At 36.8% G+C, this 18,387-nt stretch overlaps 2 long non-coding RNA genes across 2 annotated transcripts in view; one reads left to right on the plus strand and one right to left on the minus strand.

Moving 5' to 3' along the window:
• Positions 1-2,384, plus strand: part of LOC123621786 — a 63,882-nt gene extending 61,498 nt beyond the window's left edge. The window contains exon 9 of the long non-coding RNA XR_006729248.1: positions 2,351-2,384. This is a non-coding gene — a long non-coding RNA (uncharacterized LOC123621786). The remainder of the gene's footprint in view (positions 1-2,350) is intronic.
• LOC123621788 overlaps positions 1-18,387 on the minus strand; it is a 31,622-nt gene that overhangs the window by 10,763 nt on the left and 2,472 nt on the right. The gene's annotated exons all lie outside the window — the stretch shown is intronic.

Below are 18,387 nucleotides of genomic sequence, written 5' to 3' on the forward strand. Positions count from 1 at the left end.
TGAGTTCGGTTTGGGGCAGACCAAGTTCAGATGCCTTTTAGAAATCCAAGGGAAGATGCCAAGCAGCTATGTGGAGATACAGCTGGGGAGTTCAGGAGAGCACATGCTGAAGATCTGTGAGACACCCAAGAATAGTAACCAAAACCATAACTGCAGATTTGACTTCCCTAGGATAGAATATGGCAGAAAGAGACCTAGGCCCCAAGAACTAAGAGCAAATCCAGGAGAGCTATCCTATAGAAATCCAGTGAAGATAGGGTTTCAAAAAGTGCAGAGTATCACTGAAAAGTCAAAAAGCAAAAGGAACTGAAAAGTCCACTAGATTTAGCAAACTGTTGGTCACTGGTGACTTTAGCAAGAGTAATATTATTTTGTTGAAATAATATTATTCCAAATCAGATCAGGGTGGGTGAAGGAGTGACAGGTGGTGAAACTGAAATAGAAATAGAGCTCTTCCCAGAAGACAGACTGAACAAAGGGAGGAGGCAGATGGGAAAGGACCTGGAAAGAGATGAGAAGGCACAGGAAGGTCTATGGTTATGCAAATTTTATCCTCATTTTAATTCAAATACGTACATATGATTTTTCAAAAATCAAACAATCCTAAACCCCGTAACCCTATTGCTCCTACCCTATGGCAATCCCTGCCCTCTATTTTAGTTTTGTTTTTTGGTACTTACCTCTGCATTTATGAGCCCTACCCTTACCCACTGACGTCCTACCTCAAGTCAATTAATCCCTTCCACGTACACCCACCCCCAACAGAAACTCACATACACTATCCTTCCTCTTATCTTCTCAGTAAAGTCATACCCCACTTTCTAGTTAAACCAGCATTCACTGTTTTAATTACCAGGACAACGTGCTGACACTCACAACTGCTCTGAACTCTTATGGCATCTCCAGCTCCCCAAGACCCACTCAAGACATTTCCCCAGACACAGAGCAGGGCAACTGTGGGCTCATCTCCTCTATTTACTTCGTCTCGGGACTGCAGTCTTCTACTGCCTATTGCCCAGTGCCGGAAAACAACAGTCTCGTGTATTTTACCCAGTTTCATCATGGATGGTGGGAATGTAAGTCCATTAGTAGTCGCTCTGCCATGGCCAGAAGTAGAAGTCTAGACTGTCTCCTAGTACCCCTGTTTGTAGAAGGGCATCACCCACTTTCAAGACAGTCTAAATGAGACCTGTTCTCATTTGCCCTTTTCAGAAAATACCCCTCAAGACTTTTGAGGTATAGAAAAGGGTAGCGAGCTGGCTGCAGGTGCTGGGGAAGGGCTCTGCGCATGTAACTACCACAGACTGGGAGCAATCACCCTATTCTCAGCCCCTTTCATTTCCCCACCCCCAGAGGGACCTGGTGCCTCTAATTCTTGAGATTTCCATGGTTTTGAGGCTCAGACTGGCATGTTCCTTGCCCTTCCCTCTCAGGCACTTACCTTTCCTGCTAAATCAAAAGACACTTCCACCACTTTCTTTCCGGTTTCCAAAATGTCATCTTTTCTACACTCTAGTCTATCTCATTCTTTTTGTCTATATATATGGATATACATGCATGCGCGCACACACATGCACACACATAACAACGCTCATTTCAATAGAGTTTCAGGAAAGAATGCACGTTCAGTTAATCATGTTTCAACAAAGGATTCATTTCAAATACTAAAGGCTTCAAAATGCTTGAGATCCTATAAAAAGATTCAGTTGAGAGGATGAGGTTGACTATATAAGAGAGAAAAGACATACATAAACTTTTTTTAAAGCCAGAAGATCAAATTCAAGCCAGAGAAAACATAGTTTTTAATAAGAACAAAAAAAGTATATCACATGCAAATTAATAACTTTGGCCATATTTGAAAAAATTTATTAATATTTATAAATCTAAAGAATCCTAAGGAAAATAATTATCTTCTCCTAAATAGAAATTCAGGAATATGCCATAAAATTATTGAAATCAATATAAAAGAATAGTGAAAAGAAAGTATTCAATTTTCTCCTGCTTAATCATAAAGAGTGGGGAACTATAAAGGGCTTCTCTGTTGGCCTCAAGTATTTGATGCATAAAAATGTCCTATGTACCTATACAACCTGCACTGTACCTGCCAGAGCACAGCACAGTTCCCATAAGAGTTAGTTTGTTTTGACACTTTCTTTACATTCTGTGGGACAGAGACCCTACACCATTCAGCATGGGATCCAAGCTTAACATGGAAAAGTCTGAATTTAATAATTCCAAAACACTGTACAACACTGTATCCTGGGGAAGCAAATAAATCTATATAAACAGAAATTTTGGGTGCAGATTGCATAATTCAAATTTTTGCTTTCTTTCTTTTTTTTTGAAACAGAGTCTCACTATGTGGCCTGGGCCAGTATACAGTGGTGTCATCACAGCCCACTGCAACCTCAGACTACTGGCCTCCAGCGATTCTCCTGCCCCAGCCTCCTGAGTCGCTGGGACTACAGGCGTGTACCACTACACCTGGCTAATTTTTCTACTTTTGGAGAGACAGGATCTCGCTCTTTCTCAGGATGGTCTTGAACTCCTGGCCTCAAACAATTCTCCCACCTCAGCCTCCCAGAGTGCAAAGATTACAGGTGTGAGCCAAATTTTTGCATTCTGAACATGTCAAAAACACTATCACATACAAAAATGACCTAAAGCAGTTTGCTGTCTACACATTTCTCCATAAAAATGGAAGTCTACAAAAAATCATAAATTATGGAAGAGATTTGAGTTGTAATAGCTTATCAACAATTTACTACATTAAAAAGATGAGTATATCACGTTAATCTAAAAATTTTAGAACTACATTATGAAACCTAGGCTGTTAGTTTCTCTACTTGCTATAAATTATTTTGGTTTTATCCAAAGTGGGTTATGTGTCCAAACCTAACAAATATTAAGTTACAAACTTCCTCCATTAAAAACTCTAATATTTTACACTTCTAATAGAAAGCAGCCTATAAGTATATAAAGCTAAAATTTCAAAATGTAAAAAATTCTTTATTCACAGGAAGGAAACACTCTTTCATAAGGAAGAATGTCATTTACAAGCAAAAGGGAGTAATAATTATTAGTGACTATTCATTTCTGCAGGGACAGAAAGAACTAGAAGGAAGTTAAAAGGTGGTTTTTTTTTACATCTTGTCATGTAAAATTATGATTAAATATAACATAAATATCTCCCTATTCAGCAAAGATAAACAAGTATTCTCATAAAAATATAGCTAAGAGCTGAAAATATTTGCTGTTAGACAACACTACTAATTTTGCATCATTTTGCACTCCACGTTGTTGGGCCAGTGAAGTTTTTTACCAGTGATCTAAATCAATACTGCAATTGGAAGTTTATGGAATTATAAGCATAATACATTGTATTTTTGCGATAACTTTCTGGTTTGTATTGATTAATGATGGTGATTTCTAAAGACTTTTCCTAAAATGTTTTTGAATACTTAAAAAATAACTATTACTATCAAAGAAAATTACTCTCAGTTGTCTATAGCAATTCATATCAAAAGCACACCTAATTTTGTTTAATGGACATTAAAGAAAATAGGAAAAGGGCCCAGTTCTATTAAAGTGCGTATTCCCGTTAGTGGGAAGTGTAAAATTTTGCTTATTTCAAAAATTAACCTAGAATCATTCATCCAATGTTTTTGAGCACCTACTATTTGCTAAGCACTGCTCTAGGTACTCAGGATATAGTGGTGAATGATTCAGAAAGGTTCCTATACTTATATGGCTTAGTGTTAATATTTGAGGCTATTGGGGGAACAGACAATAAATGTGAAAACAAAAAGATGATTTCAGATAGTGACAAGTCCTGTGAAAAAAAGAAAAGAAAAGGAAAAAAACAGCAGGCAATGGGGAGTGCCACTTTAGATTGGGTGGTCAAGGTTGCTGTGGTGGTCATCAGTGTTGTTCACTAAATACTTCTAGTTGTCCTAAGCAACAGCAGTATTGCACTTGCAAAGGAAAATCAAAATCTCAGGACCCTCCAACTCCTGATGCCAAAAGGGAAGGTCAAGCCCAGATGCTGAGTCATGCAACACCCTCTTGCAAATGAACAGCTGTTACTAACACTACTAGCCAGATTGCCACAGAAAGGTAAAAGGCTTCAGGCATCTACATGGACAGTTCCCACAGATCATCCATAAGGACACTGTTTGCTGGCCGCCCATCAATGAGGACATGCAAATTGTAACTTCCAGGTCTGCAGGCTAACTCTAGCTCCTAAAACTAAAGTCCACTTTGATTCCACACTAATAATGTGGATTACAAGTTTATCTTCCCAAGTGCAGAACAGAGACAAGACCATTCTTTCTTCCAGCTACCCAGGGACATCTGCATAACCGATTCTTCCTTTACTCCCTTTTCTCTTCAAACATTTACCTAATCTTGTGTAAAATGAAGATTTCCTGGCACTAACACAAGAATGTCACCATTTGCATCATGGCCCACCCTCTCCCCTTTTTTCTTTCTATATGCCCTCACTCTTTAAATACTGAGTTTCCAAATCCCTCTTCAGATAGCACAGGTGCTTCTGTGGTTTGTCCTTGAACTTTGGCTTTGTAACCCTCCACTGATTGAGATCTTTGCCTGGCCACCTATTTGGGTTGTCACACTTCCCCACAACCCTAAAAAAGTGATTTATGACACTTGGCATTTGAAGATTCATGAATCTTACTCTGATTTGCTATGCTTTTTCTATATACCACAGGCAGTGGCAATGCCCCAATGGTGGCTGCTGTCAGCCTCCTACCAGAATGAGGACCATTCGAGGCAGAGCTCCCACTAACCCATGATGGATGGGTAGAATGAGCATGACCCATTTTTTGAACCACTGAGGTTTGAGGTTGCTTGTTTTGGAGCACAACCTAACCAATCCTGCCTATCATAGAAAGTTAGGGAGATCATAAATGAAGTAAAACTTAAATGATGAAAAAGAGCTAGACACACCAAGGGGAAAACACATGCAAAGACATAACTGAGAAAGGACAGTGGCGGGAGTGTGGCGAATAAGGAGAATCAGTATGAAGGAGGTGGAGAACTGTACTCAGATCAGGCCACGCAGGATTGAAGGCAGACTGTGGGCAGCTTGGGCTTAATACCATTTCGATAAGTGAGCAAGGTGGGGATTTTAAGCTGGAGTGGGTGGGATGGGCATCGGGGGGCTTTTAAGGGAAAAGCTACCTAATGAATCATGAACAGGTAAAGTCCCTTTCTACCACCAAATTCCAGTTGCCTGATCTCAGGCGCAGACAAGAGACCAAACAGTACCTTTCTGGAGAAATTAAATAATCCCAGAGAAAGAATTTTCAGACACTGACATTTGAAGGAACCTAAAGAAAAAGCCATCTGACCACCTGACATCCCAACAGTAAAACCCACACAAAGAACGTCCAACTAGCTTCCCAATGTCTCACTCATAAATACAAACAGACAGCCAGGAATCACCAGACATTTGAGACCAGCTTCTCCACAAAGGAGAGAAAGAGGCCACATGGAGCAAACAGAATACATATAATTGATATCATGGAAAAGTAAGAAATGGAATTGCACGTATAAACCATAAATAGGATACTCTAAATAGAAATATTCAAAAAACTTTAAATATGATAAACAAATTCAGTAAAAGGGTTAGAAAATAATATTGAGGCAATCTTGCACAAAGTAGAAACAAAAGACAAGAAATACACAAATAGGAGATAAGAGAAAAAAACTTTGTGATACAATATCTGAATAACAAGAGTTACAGAATGAAAACGGGAAAAATTATTCAAGAAAAGTACCTACCAATGAAAAATAGGCATCTGCAAATGGACAAAGACCATGAAATGCCCAGCATATGAATGGAAGGAAGCGCAAAGCACATCCACCTGGAAAGTCAAACACTGGTGGTACGAAGAGGAGGTGAAAGGCTCCACAGGGTGGGTGACAGGAGAGGTCATAAAACAAACTGGTATCAGATTTCTCAGTAGCAACCTGGAAGCTAGAAAATCATGGAGAATGCCTTTTAAATTAAAAAAAAAAAAACAGAAGTGGAAGATGAAGATGTGACTCAATTGCCACAATCACAGGATAAAACTTTAACACATGAGAAGTTGCTTCTTATGAATGAGCAAAGAAAGTGGTTTCTTGAAATAGAATCTACTCCTGGTGAAGATACAGTGAACATCATTTAAATGACAACAAAGGATTTAATAAATTTAATTGATAAAGCAGTAGCAGGGCTTGAGAAGACAGACTCCAGTTTTTTTTTTTTTTTTTTTTTTTTTTTTTTGAGACAGGGTCTTGCACTCTTTCCTGAGCTAGAGTGTAGCAACATCATCATAGCTCACTGCAACCTCAAACTCCTGGGCTCAAGCCATCCTCCTGCCTTAGCCTGTTAAGTAGCTTAGACTACAGGCACATGCCACCCCACCCAGATAATTTTTCTATTTTTTATAGAGACAGGGTCTTGCTATGTGGCTGAGGCTGGTCTTAAACTCCTGACCTCAAGAGATCCTCCTGCTTCACCCTTTCCTATGACTCCAAATCCAGAAACAAAGCAAGCGAAAGGCTGAAAAATGGGACTACCACCACATACACACAAAAACACAAAAAAACCCCACAAAACCTAAAAACAAACAAGCAAAATTAAAACCTTTTACATGTCCAAAATACACCATAAACAAGGTAAAAATATGCATGACAAATGGGATACGTAAAAGAAATTTTTGCAAATTAAATTATGAATTAAGGGTTAGTATCCTTGGTATGTTAAAAAAAAAAAAAAAGAAACCTCTAAAATTTCAGAAAAAGCCCCAAAAACCCAATGAAAAAAATGAGCAAAAGATACAGACAAACAGAAAACACAACACAAAAGGTCAAGTTATGGAAAGACAATTTCTCTTAGAGAAGACCAATTTCTAAACTACATCTAATATAGCATTTCTGTTTAATACCTATCAGACTAGCAAAACTATAAACAGGGATTCTCATATAGCAGTGGTGGGAACAGAAAATGTCCCAATGTTTATGGAGGGGAATGTGGCAATAACCACCAAAATTACATATGCATTTTCTCTTTGACCCAGCAATCCCACTGGCAAAAATCACAAAATGATATACATACACATGCATGTCTTATGGCAGTATTTGTAATAGTAAATCCACAAGGAACTAACTGGTGGAATACAGTGCAAGGCATCTACACAGTGGAATGCAAACAAACTAGAAAAAAGAGATCATATCATGTCAAAAGGCAACCAAAGAAAAAATTTAATGGATAAAATGGGCTACGTCAATATTAAAAACTTTTGTGCTTCAAAGGACACCATCAAGAAAGTGACAGCCACAGAATGGTCAAAAAGACCTGCAAATCCTACATCTGATAAAAGACTTCTACTCAAAACACATAAAAGGTTTTTACAATTCAATATAAAGACAACCCAACTAAAACATGGACAAACGATGTGAACAGACATTTATTCAAAGAAGATCAACAAACAGCCAATAAGCACAAGGATGCTCAACATCATTAGTCATTAGAGAAATGCAAATGAAAATCACAATGAGATGCCATTCCCAACCACCAGGGTAGCTATAGTCAGGAAATCCGGACAATAACAAGTGCTGACAAAGATGAGGAGAAACTGGTATTCTCATACATTGCTGGTAGGAATGTAAAATGGTACAGCTGCTTTCAAAAGCAGTTCAGCAGTTCCTCAAAAAGAAAACAGAGTTGACACGTGACTACAGCAATTCCACTTCTATATATATGCCCAAAAGAACTGAAAATATATGTCCACACAGAAACAGGTACATGTATATTCACAGCATTATTATTCATAATAGCCAAAAAGTGGGAAAAACTCAAATGTCCATCAACTGATGAATGGATAAACAAAATGTGTTACATCAGATGGAATATTATTGACACAATGAAACATTACTTGGCCATAAGAAGGAATGAAATAGTGATACATGCTACAACATGGATGAACCTTGAAAACGTTCTAAGTAAAAGAAACCAGACACAAAAGGTCATATATTATATGATTTCACACATATAAAATGTCCAGAATAGACAAATCCAGAGACAAATAGTAGAACAGTGAGTGCCAGGGGCTGGGGTGAGAAGAGAATGGGAGACGACTGATATTGCATCTGGGGTTTCTTTTGGGGGCAGTGAAAATGTTCTAAAATCAGATACTAGTAACAGCTGCAAAACCTTGTAAATATACTAGAAACCACTGAACTGTATATTTAAAGAAAAAAGTCACTGGAGCCAATTTACATGTCACTTTGTTCAAGTGGAGAGTCAGCAGAGGATTATTTTTGTAGCTTCTATTTAAAATTATCAATTTACAAAGAATTTTCAATGATTCCTGATTTTTCCATGTGTCTCCCCTTCCTTTGCGACTTTCCCCCACCCTCTAGGAAAGTTTTCATCATTGTTACTGTTACTATTAACTTTTAAAAGTATCTGTTATGGACATTTTTCAAGCATACAAAAGTAGAGAGAATTATATAAGCCTTTTGTGCTACAATAGTTCATTAACATGTGCCATGTATTTTAAATCTAAATTATTTTCCTGAAATTGCCAAGACCCAGGCCATAGCCTGAGGCATGGCTAATCACTCAAACCTGCCAGGATGGTGCTGGGCCAGTCATGTAACACTTTCAGGCTAACTTTGGGTGAATTCTGGCAAACTATTTCCTTCACTCACAATGACATTTCTCAAATTTCCCCTTCACTATCTTTGAAGATAGGATGGGCAAGGTAACTAGTGACCATTACATCACCTAAGGAGCAGGGTTCCATAAAAAAGGAAGTGAAAGAGTGAAAACAATGCACGTCGTTAGACTGTTTCAGCTTTTGTCCTTTCTCACAATAAAGTGCCATTCTCCTAAGTGATATAATGTCTAGTTAAAGGGTAAGGCTTGATAAAGTATAAAATCCATCCCCATATACACTAAAACATACCCAGAATGTAGAGTACAAATATTTAAAATGCAAGGTAACTGAATATATTTAGTTATACTTTACTAGTGTGTTGCTCTTCCAAATGTAAACTATATTTTTAAAATAATAACCAGTTTACTGCCTTGAAGCAGTTCTCAGGCCACAGTGCAGGGACAGAGAATCCAAAAGGAGTCTGAGGACTGAGTTGCAGAGACAGAGACCAGAGACTGAAGTGGCCAATTTTCAGTTTAGCCTTTTTTCAGAGAATTCAGATTTTTCAAAGCCAATTATTTTCTATGATTAATACTTCAGAGTCTTTTGCTTTCCTATTATTTACAATATTTAGGATAATTCTATGAAATGGTACCTACTTAAGAATACTGACTCACAATAGTATAGCCACCTAACATTTTCTACTCTGTTCAAGATCAAATTTTATAAAAATATTCTCTTTAAAATGTAATTCTAACAGCAGCAATTAAGAACATAATTCTTGACTGTATCTGATAATCTGAGACTGAGAAAATGATATGTATTTAGAAAATTTGACTGAACACACTTTAAAAACACAGAACTTTGTGTGTTATCCCCGAGGCAAACTGAGAAGACAGAACACTAACACCACTGGGAATCCAGCCACCTGGGGAAGGGCCATGTCATGCAGTGGGAGAAGCAAATAAAGAACACGGACCAGACTCTGCTGAACACCCTGTCAACAGTGCCAGCCCAGGGAGGCTTCCCTGTCACTTCCCAGATGTCCCTCCTCCTTTAAAACCCATCTGCCATGCACCTTGACTTTGTGAAACTGGTGGAGAATTATGAACCTATATTAAAGAGGAATTAAAGAAACCTGTGGAAATTATCACAACTGTCTAGGTCCTAGGATCACTATGAAGCCTCAAAATGCTTGTATGAGAAATACAGTTAGTGAGGAGTGAACACAGATATTGTCCAGTAGTGGCTGAAGCCACAGTAAGTCTTGCAGCTCAAGGACTTCTTCCCAGGACAAAGGAAGTAAGTAATAATCTTCTAGAGCTCAGCTGAAAGACTTTGAGTCTCCTCCTCTGGATGGCCATACCCACTGAACCACCTGTAGGTGGAAATGCCACCCCCAATCTGAAGGGACAGGAAGAATCATCTGAAACCCAGACAAAGGCCAGGGAAAAGAGGGGGCTAGCCAGAGAGCAGGGCAGAGCCTGGAAAACTTTCTGAGGTTGTCTCATCATGGACTGCAGATGTGACCCCAAGACGGCTGGTCTGACTGCCCTAGGGAAAGGCTTTCAAGCTTTTCTGATTTTCGTACAGGATTATGAGGAATCCAGAGCACTGAGGGCAGAAGGGGCAGGAACACCACACTGCTGCTTTTCAGTCCAATTACTGGAATGCCCAGACATTCAAACTGGATGTCAGCCTATCTCCTGAATATTACCTACCTCAAGATACGGTACGTATTTACCTGTGATTATAGCTATATCTGAGCCCATCAGGGAACATCAGTCAATGATACTTTTGCTATCCATCTTACCTAGCAACACAGTAGCATTTCCGAGGAACCTGAAAAGACTTAAGGCTTTCTTCCAGGATGCACTTATTTTTCAGGTTGTGTTTTTTTCCCCCAGGTTGCTTTGATTATCGTCTTTTTTTCCCTAGGAAACTTAATTGATCTGATTCTTGAAAGAGAATTTCTGAGATTTAGAGCTAAAGGTCCCAGGGTACACCATTTTCTATAATCTATTCCAAAAAGAAATATTTAAAAAGAAAGCATGAATACCACTTAGAAAAATAAAAAATTTGAAATGTAAACATTTAAAAAAGTGTAACTTTTTTTTTTTTTTTTGAGACAGAGTGTCACTTTGTTGCCCGAGCTAGAGTGAGTGCCGTGGCGTCAGCCTAGCTCACAGCAACCTCAAACTCCTGGGCTTAAGCAATCCTACTGCCTCAGCCTCCCGAGTAGCTGGGACTACAGGCATGTGCCACCATGCCCGGCTAATTTTTTCTATATATATTTTTAGTTGTCCAGATAGTTTATTTCTATTTTTAGTAGAGACGGGGTCTCACTCAGGCTGGTCTCGAACTCCTGACCTCGAGCGATCCACCCGCCTCGGCCTCCCAGAGGGCTAGGATTACAGGCGTGAGCCACCGCGCCCGGCCTAAAAAAGTGTAACTTTTAAAACTTAGAGCTTAGATCCATCCCCAGAGATTCTGGTTTAATGTTTTTATAAAACAAAATTTAAAAAGCAATTTAGATGCTTACTCATGATTGAGAACCAGCATGCTAAATATTGTTTCTTCCTAATGTGACTTGTGTAGCACTGTCACCTAAAATCCCAAAGAATTCATTTAAAACAATACGGTACAAATACTACTGCAACTAAGGCTTACAATAGTACATTTTTAATCAGCATTTGTCTAAAAATGCAGATGAACCAAGAGAAAGTCCAACTTTATGTTAGAGTGCTGGTCGTTTGGCTTTTAAGTCACTTGAAAGTAACTGGGACTGGCCGGGCGTGGTGGCTCACACCTGTAATCCTAGGCCTCTGGGAGGCCGAGGTGGGTGGATTGTTCAAGGTCAGGAGTTCGAGACCAGCCTGAGTGAGACCTCGTCTCTACTAAGAATAGAAATAAAAATTATCTGGACAACTAAAAATATATATAGAAAAAAAATTAGCCCGGCATGGTGGCACATGCCTGTAGTCCCAGCTACTCAGGAGGCTGAGGCAGTAGGATCGCTTAAGCCCAGGAGTTTGAGGTTGCTGTGAGCTAGGCTGACGCCAGGGCACTCACTCTAGCCTGGGCAACAAAGTGAGACTCTGTCTCAAAAAAAAAAAAAAAAAAAAAAAAACAAAATAACTAGGACTAAAACTAATTTTATTTGAATAGTCCTTAAAAAACATAAAATTTAACTTTCAAATGATTCAAATGGCAGTTTCTTGCCTGAAACAAACCAACATGAATATTAATCACAAGTAAGAGGCTTCTTAAGATTGTGTAGAACATGTATGTGAAGAGTGGTAAATAAGTAGGTATTTCAAAAGAAACATTTCAGGTATGTTGATATTAAGTGATATTAAACTTGGTATTTCCAAACATATAAGAGAAATGATAAATTATAAGTACAGTAGAAAAAAATTACTTTAGACTTTATATTGTCTATAATTTAAAAAGACAACATCTCTAATGGTAAATACACCTCCTCCCAAAACCTATTAAATTTGCCATCAATGGAAACCCCAAATAAATTATTCTTATTTTTTGACTGGACAGTTAAAACAGGCATATTTTATATTAATTGGGGAAGTGCCCCATGTCAAAATTCATTTGAAAATTAAGGACTTGCTCTCTCAAACAGCATTTTTCAGATGCACTTTTGAGATACAAAAAACAAACAATAAGCAAGTAAATCAAGAATCTACAAAAAGAGAAAAGTAAAAAATTCATAATAGCTTTCAAGTTCAGAGAGCTTCTCTATACTTAGCCTTTGTTAAAAAATTTCTTTTTAAAAATCTTTCCATAGCTATCAAATATGAGAAAATCATTTAATAACCCACTGGAACATTGCTATTGATGGCTGTCAGGATGCTCTGGATCTGTGGATGCTATAACTCACTTGGTCTGTTACTCTCTTCACCACATGCTTCTCATGAAAGGGTATTTTATTTTAGATGACAGTGCACACCTAATGGAATTCTGAAGCCTTAGCATTTACCGCAGCTTTCAAGAAATTAGCTATTTCAATCTAAATTGAACTTATCCAGTAGAAGGTATGTTAAAAGATTCCTCAAGACAATGACTTCCCCTTTGAAGACAAGAATGCTTTAATGTTGGAGTTAATTCCAAGTGTTTTCAAACATTTTTCTCCATTACATAAGTATTAAAATAAAGATCATAGGTCTCCCCACCTCCACTGCTCCTGCCTCAAGTTATCTTTATAACTAACGTGAGCTACCATAGTGACAGCAAGAAAATGAGCCAATTACCCACACTTGTTCTTAGATTGCCAGCTATCATCACCAGTGAAACTGGAATTAACCAGAATTTTATGTGTGGAATGTTTTGATTACCAGGAGTTTCCTAATATCCCTGCCTTTCCACTTTCTGCTTCTGTAGGTAGAATGAGCATAGTTTTTACATTTTGTTAATATTACATACTTTTGCAGACTTATAAAGATACATTGGGAAGATGAAGGCATATCAGTACAAAGACCCAAGAGGTTGATGGGTTTTAGGGAGACAGGCTAGCATAACATACTACAGGTTTGGTAGTCATCATACACATGGATTGAAACCAATTTGATTAACTCTGTGTGAACTTGGGTACCAGCAATTTAACTGTGTCTCTTCCCTTATTGTAAAATCGTTATAACAACATTCCCCTCATGATGCTGTTGTGAAGACTAAATGGACAATGTACATTGCCTAGTATGGAAGATGCTCAATGATGGACATCTTTAAAAAAAGATGGTAGTGCCACAGGCACTGTTTGTGATAAAACCTAGCTTGCTAGAAACTGCTTGCAAAGTGGACTTGCAAAGTGATCTAATGTGCATAGTCAAATTAAAATGTATATAAGTCAGATTCTCTTGCTATAAACCATAGTATCTAACTGAATTTTTTAAATAGTATTTTTAATCCCACTTATGAGAATTAATGTGACAAGCTCTCAACAGAAATCCATTGAAAAATATTTGTATATCTTGCTTTTATGTCCATATGATAAATGCTTAAACTAAGAAAGAAGATCCTACATTCTTTGAATTATATTTTAAATTTATTTAACATACAAGCTGACCAAACTGGAAAAAAAAACACTAAAACTTTTAAATGGGTGTATGTTTCACTTAAATGCTCAGATAATATCTGGAGAACATAATATATGTTTGATATTTAATACAGGTCTACTTTTTAACAGAGTACTGTAAAAAATTAACATAAGAAAGTTGCTTTTAGGCTGGGAGTGGTGGCTCATGCCTGTAATCCTAGCACTCTGGGAGGCTGAGATAGGTGGATTGCTAGAGGTCAGGAGTTTGAGACCAGCCTGAGCAAGAGCGAGACCCCGGGTCTACTAAAAATAGAAAGAAATGATCTGGATAACTGAAAATATATAGAAAAAATTAGCCGGGCATGGTGGCACATGTCTGTAGCCCCAGCTCCTCGGGAGGCTAAAGCAGTAGGTTTGCTTGAGCCCAGGAGTTTGAGGTTGCTGTGAGCTAGGCTGATGCCAGGACACTGTAGCCAGGGCAACAGAGTGAGACTCTGTCTCAAAAAAAAAAGAAAGTTGCTTTTAAAAACCCGCAGGTGGTTAATACGGTAAAATCTCAAAGTTACAAATTAGAATAAATTTTAAATCATCAGTGGTAACACCTCACAAGTAATCTTAACTCAAATACAATGTATCTTACTTCAGATTCTGTTCCACAGTACCCTGGACTTACTCTCTTCTGTTACACTTTATTGTGCTTCCTTCAGTAATTGTGTTACTCTGAACTATAAACTCTGCAATGGCTAGAACTCTCTTATCTTGTTCACCTCAGCACCTAGCAAGTGTATGGCACATAGCAGAGTTCCAATAAATAACAATGTATTAATAAATGAAGTTAAGACATTAAAATTGCATATATTCTACTTGTACAAAAATGCAATTTTTAATATGATTTTATGAAACAGATTTAATTATGAAGCAACTTGAACTATAAAAGCATTTATTTAAAATAAAACTAGCTTACCTACTATACTTATTATTCAGTTTAAAAAATAAAACTTTGTGTACAAGTTTTCAGCAACACATTTTCCAACTAATGTATAAGATAATGTGATCTGGAAATATATCACTCTCATCTCTGAAGAACACATAGATAAGAGTCTATATGACTCCTTTAAAACTCTGATGCAACAGTATTCTATTACCCTCATCATTTCTCTTTTTAATTTTACATAAAGACAAACTTTTAGCCATTTATGGAGCAAACACTCTGGACAATTGCTGATGTTACCAACTTTAAGTGCAATCTGCCACATACCCAGTGCAAACCTAACTTTCCAATGACTTAATAGTGTGAATAAATTACTTCAGTGTTTGCACATAAGGGTATTTATACTGCTATCTGATCAAACACATTTAAAAGATCTTACCCTGCACCTTAATTGTGAAAATACATTCCAAGATGCTAAATTTCCCCTAAAAGAAACCTGTGTTAAAAATCAGAATACTACTCTGAAATAGAAAATATACAAAAAACAAAGATTAACTAAATATCTAAATAATTTGTTGAATTGAGTTAAATATCTAATTTGCTAAATTTCCCTCCTAAAATATGTAATGGATTATACAAGTACTAAGAAAAATTCCAAATAATTTTTATTTTATAGACTATTTCTTTCCATTTGTAACTAATTTTGATATTAAAGCTTATATAGCATTTTCACAATACAAACTAAATAACTTTTTATGAATTTCCTACAGAAAAAACATAACAGCAGGTACCTACACACACATAAGCTCTTTCTTTAAAGCAATAATTCATTTCTGTATGTTTTAAAAATTAAAGTTAAGCCGTGATTACTCAAAAAGACTATTTTATTGAGTATTTAGATTTAGAGTCTTATGTCCCTCCCATTATCTTCATTTCTATCATTTACCTCTTATTCCAGGGATTCTCAAACTTTCATGTGACATGGATCACATTCTCTCTCAAAACATCTGATTCACCCACTTCTCTTCTGCTTGTGTGTTTTTCTGTTTGTCCTGCAATGGGAGGGGATGAGGGGTGTGCTACAAGGAGGTGAACCTTCCATAACTTAAAGGAGGACTGCTATGCTTTTAAGATGATAATACATAAGGGTTTTAAGTGAGATAATGTATGTAAATAATTGCACAGTGGCTGACATACAGTAGATGGACAATACATGATATTAATATATATCATTATAACTCATCTGTGTTATAAAATTGTAGACACCAAAACATTTCAAAAACCAAGACTACTGGGGGGCAAAACACTCATAACCTGCAGTGCAACCTCTGCACAAAGTCTCTGCACCAAAGCAGATTCATACTTGTTTTGAAATGTGACAGTGGTACTGCAAGTAACTAACTCAAAGTTATTACATGACAGATACAGGTAGACACTGAACTCAAATCAGTTACTTTTTACTTCTTGTGAAAATTCCTAGTAAAAATGTTGGTAAGGGATTAAGGACGATCAAATGAAGAGGTGACAAAGATTTTCTTTATTCAAAAAGTCTGTTTCAAACAAATATAAAACATACAACCTGAAACAATTACAGACAGGGTGACAGATGTGGGGGGAAATATTAATTTAAAACTAATGGTTAAAATAAGAACTCTCACAATGCGTATTTCAGATATTTGTATTATTCGTCAAAGATTGAGTCATGATAAAAAACATTAAAATTGCTTCAGGTAAACAAGCCCTCAGGAGTGTAAGGAATGCTTATTTTCCAACATTCTGAGATAACTACTGTGCAAAAGCAGAGATTCAGATGTATGTCATGAGAGTTAAATACAAATTAATAAGACAAGGCATATCGTATGTGAATATATCATACCATAATTTCAGATCTCATCCCTTTCCACACTAGTTTAATTACTATTTTCCTGAATTAGATTTGACTCATAAACCACCTTGAGTACCTTCTATGTATGTGACAGTCCATTTTCTTCTTCCTTCTATTCTTAATATGACTTATAAAAAAATAATAAGAGCACACTAGGAAAAGCAAAGCAGAAACAAAGCAAACTAAACACAGAAACTGTCTAACTTCTATCATAGGAAACAACAGTCAAAATCAATGATGAATGAGGTTTTAGGTTATTTATGAATTTCATTTAAATCCATGCTTTGGGCACATGAGGTTTCAAAACCTAAGGTACATGGTACTTGAGCTCCAAATACTAAAACTACCATTTCTAATAGGCAACTTTTATACTGGCAGCTTTTAAAAAATAGTGACGGGCATGCATTACACATATTCCTTCTCCTAGTAAAATGAAGAAAAAACAAATAAATTTAGAAAGAATTCTTAAGGTTAGACTGTCACTGGGAACACAAGACAGCCTATATCAGAACACAGTACGGAAATACCTTTATTGAGACTACAGGTTGAGGATCTGTGTTTCCTAAATCAACTTGAAAATAATGTATTGTAAGAAGGAGCTCAACTTGTGTTTACCTATCTTTGCTGTGCTCATTATGAGCCAGGCACTGTTTCAGGTGCTTTAAAAATGGTACCTCATCTAATCTTCACAATAACCCTATGAGTTTGCTGCAATTACTATCCCCCTTGTTTTTCATATAAGGAAACTGAGACAAGGCATGGCAAGTTAAAGTGATTTGCCCAAGGTCACTGTGCTAGTAAAGGACAGAGGAGAGATTCAAACCTGAGCTGTTGTGTCTCAAAGTCTGTGCTCTTCATCATTTTGCCATGCTACCTCTAATGACAAAGGAAAAAAAAAAAAAAAAGCCAAACGAACAAAAAAACCCCTATCACCCTGTAAAAAAAATTAAATAGTAAATCCAAGTTAAGGTTTGCAAACAGTGAAAAGTTTTTAACTATCAAGGATAAGACTATTTTCTCCATTTTTTTTTTTTTTAAGACACAGCCTCTTTGCTTAAATGTAATGATGGTCTCTGTGTAGAATTCAATTGAAGGACAAGGAAGACAAAGACAATCTGACATCAGAGCATTAGGGCTTTAAGTAAGCAAGTTAGAGCAGCATTTCATACTTCTATTACAAATGTTAAAATTCTTAGTTCGCTCCAATTAGTGTCTCAATTAAGGTATGCCAAAGGGTATGAATGCCCGTATTATACATTATCTGAGCAACCCTAAAAAGAAAAAAGGGGGGGTTACAAAACGGTAAGAGTTCAAACAAACATATGTCATTTACTGAAGCATGCAAGATGATATCTATTCAAAGCACCAACATAACCACATCCTAGGAATGTTTAGTATGAACTAAAGAGCTAAATTTTAACATTTTAATTGATTTTTCTTTGTAAAGCTGGAAGGACATGTATGCTTATTTAAATACCTCACAAATGGTAATTGCAAAAATAAGGTGCCCAATTTAGAGAATGTAAAAGGGAGATTCAGTTTTCACATCAGCAATTTCTACAGAAAACAAAGACATTGTAAAATACAGAAATCCTCTTAATCTCATACTTAAATAAGAAAAATATTTTGATTCTGTCATAATTACAAACTATATCTTCTGATCTGATTCTGTATCCTGTTCATCTTATAAAGATGAGTCAACCAAAAATAATGACTGTAATGTAATCTGCATCAATTAGTCAAAGACAAGTAAAATAATATGCCTGTACAGAAAATCATATTTTATCTCCTGCATGTACAAATCAGACATTCAGAAGAATTACAAATATGACCTTGCCTACCAGAAAGCACT

Source organism: Lemur catta, chromosome 16 (assembly GCF_020740605.2).
Source record: "Lemur catta isolate mLemCat1 chromosome 16, mLemCat1.pri, whole genome shotgun sequence".
Taxonomy (NCBI): Eukaryota; Metazoa; Chordata; class Mammalia; order Primates; family Lemuridae; genus Lemur; species Lemur catta.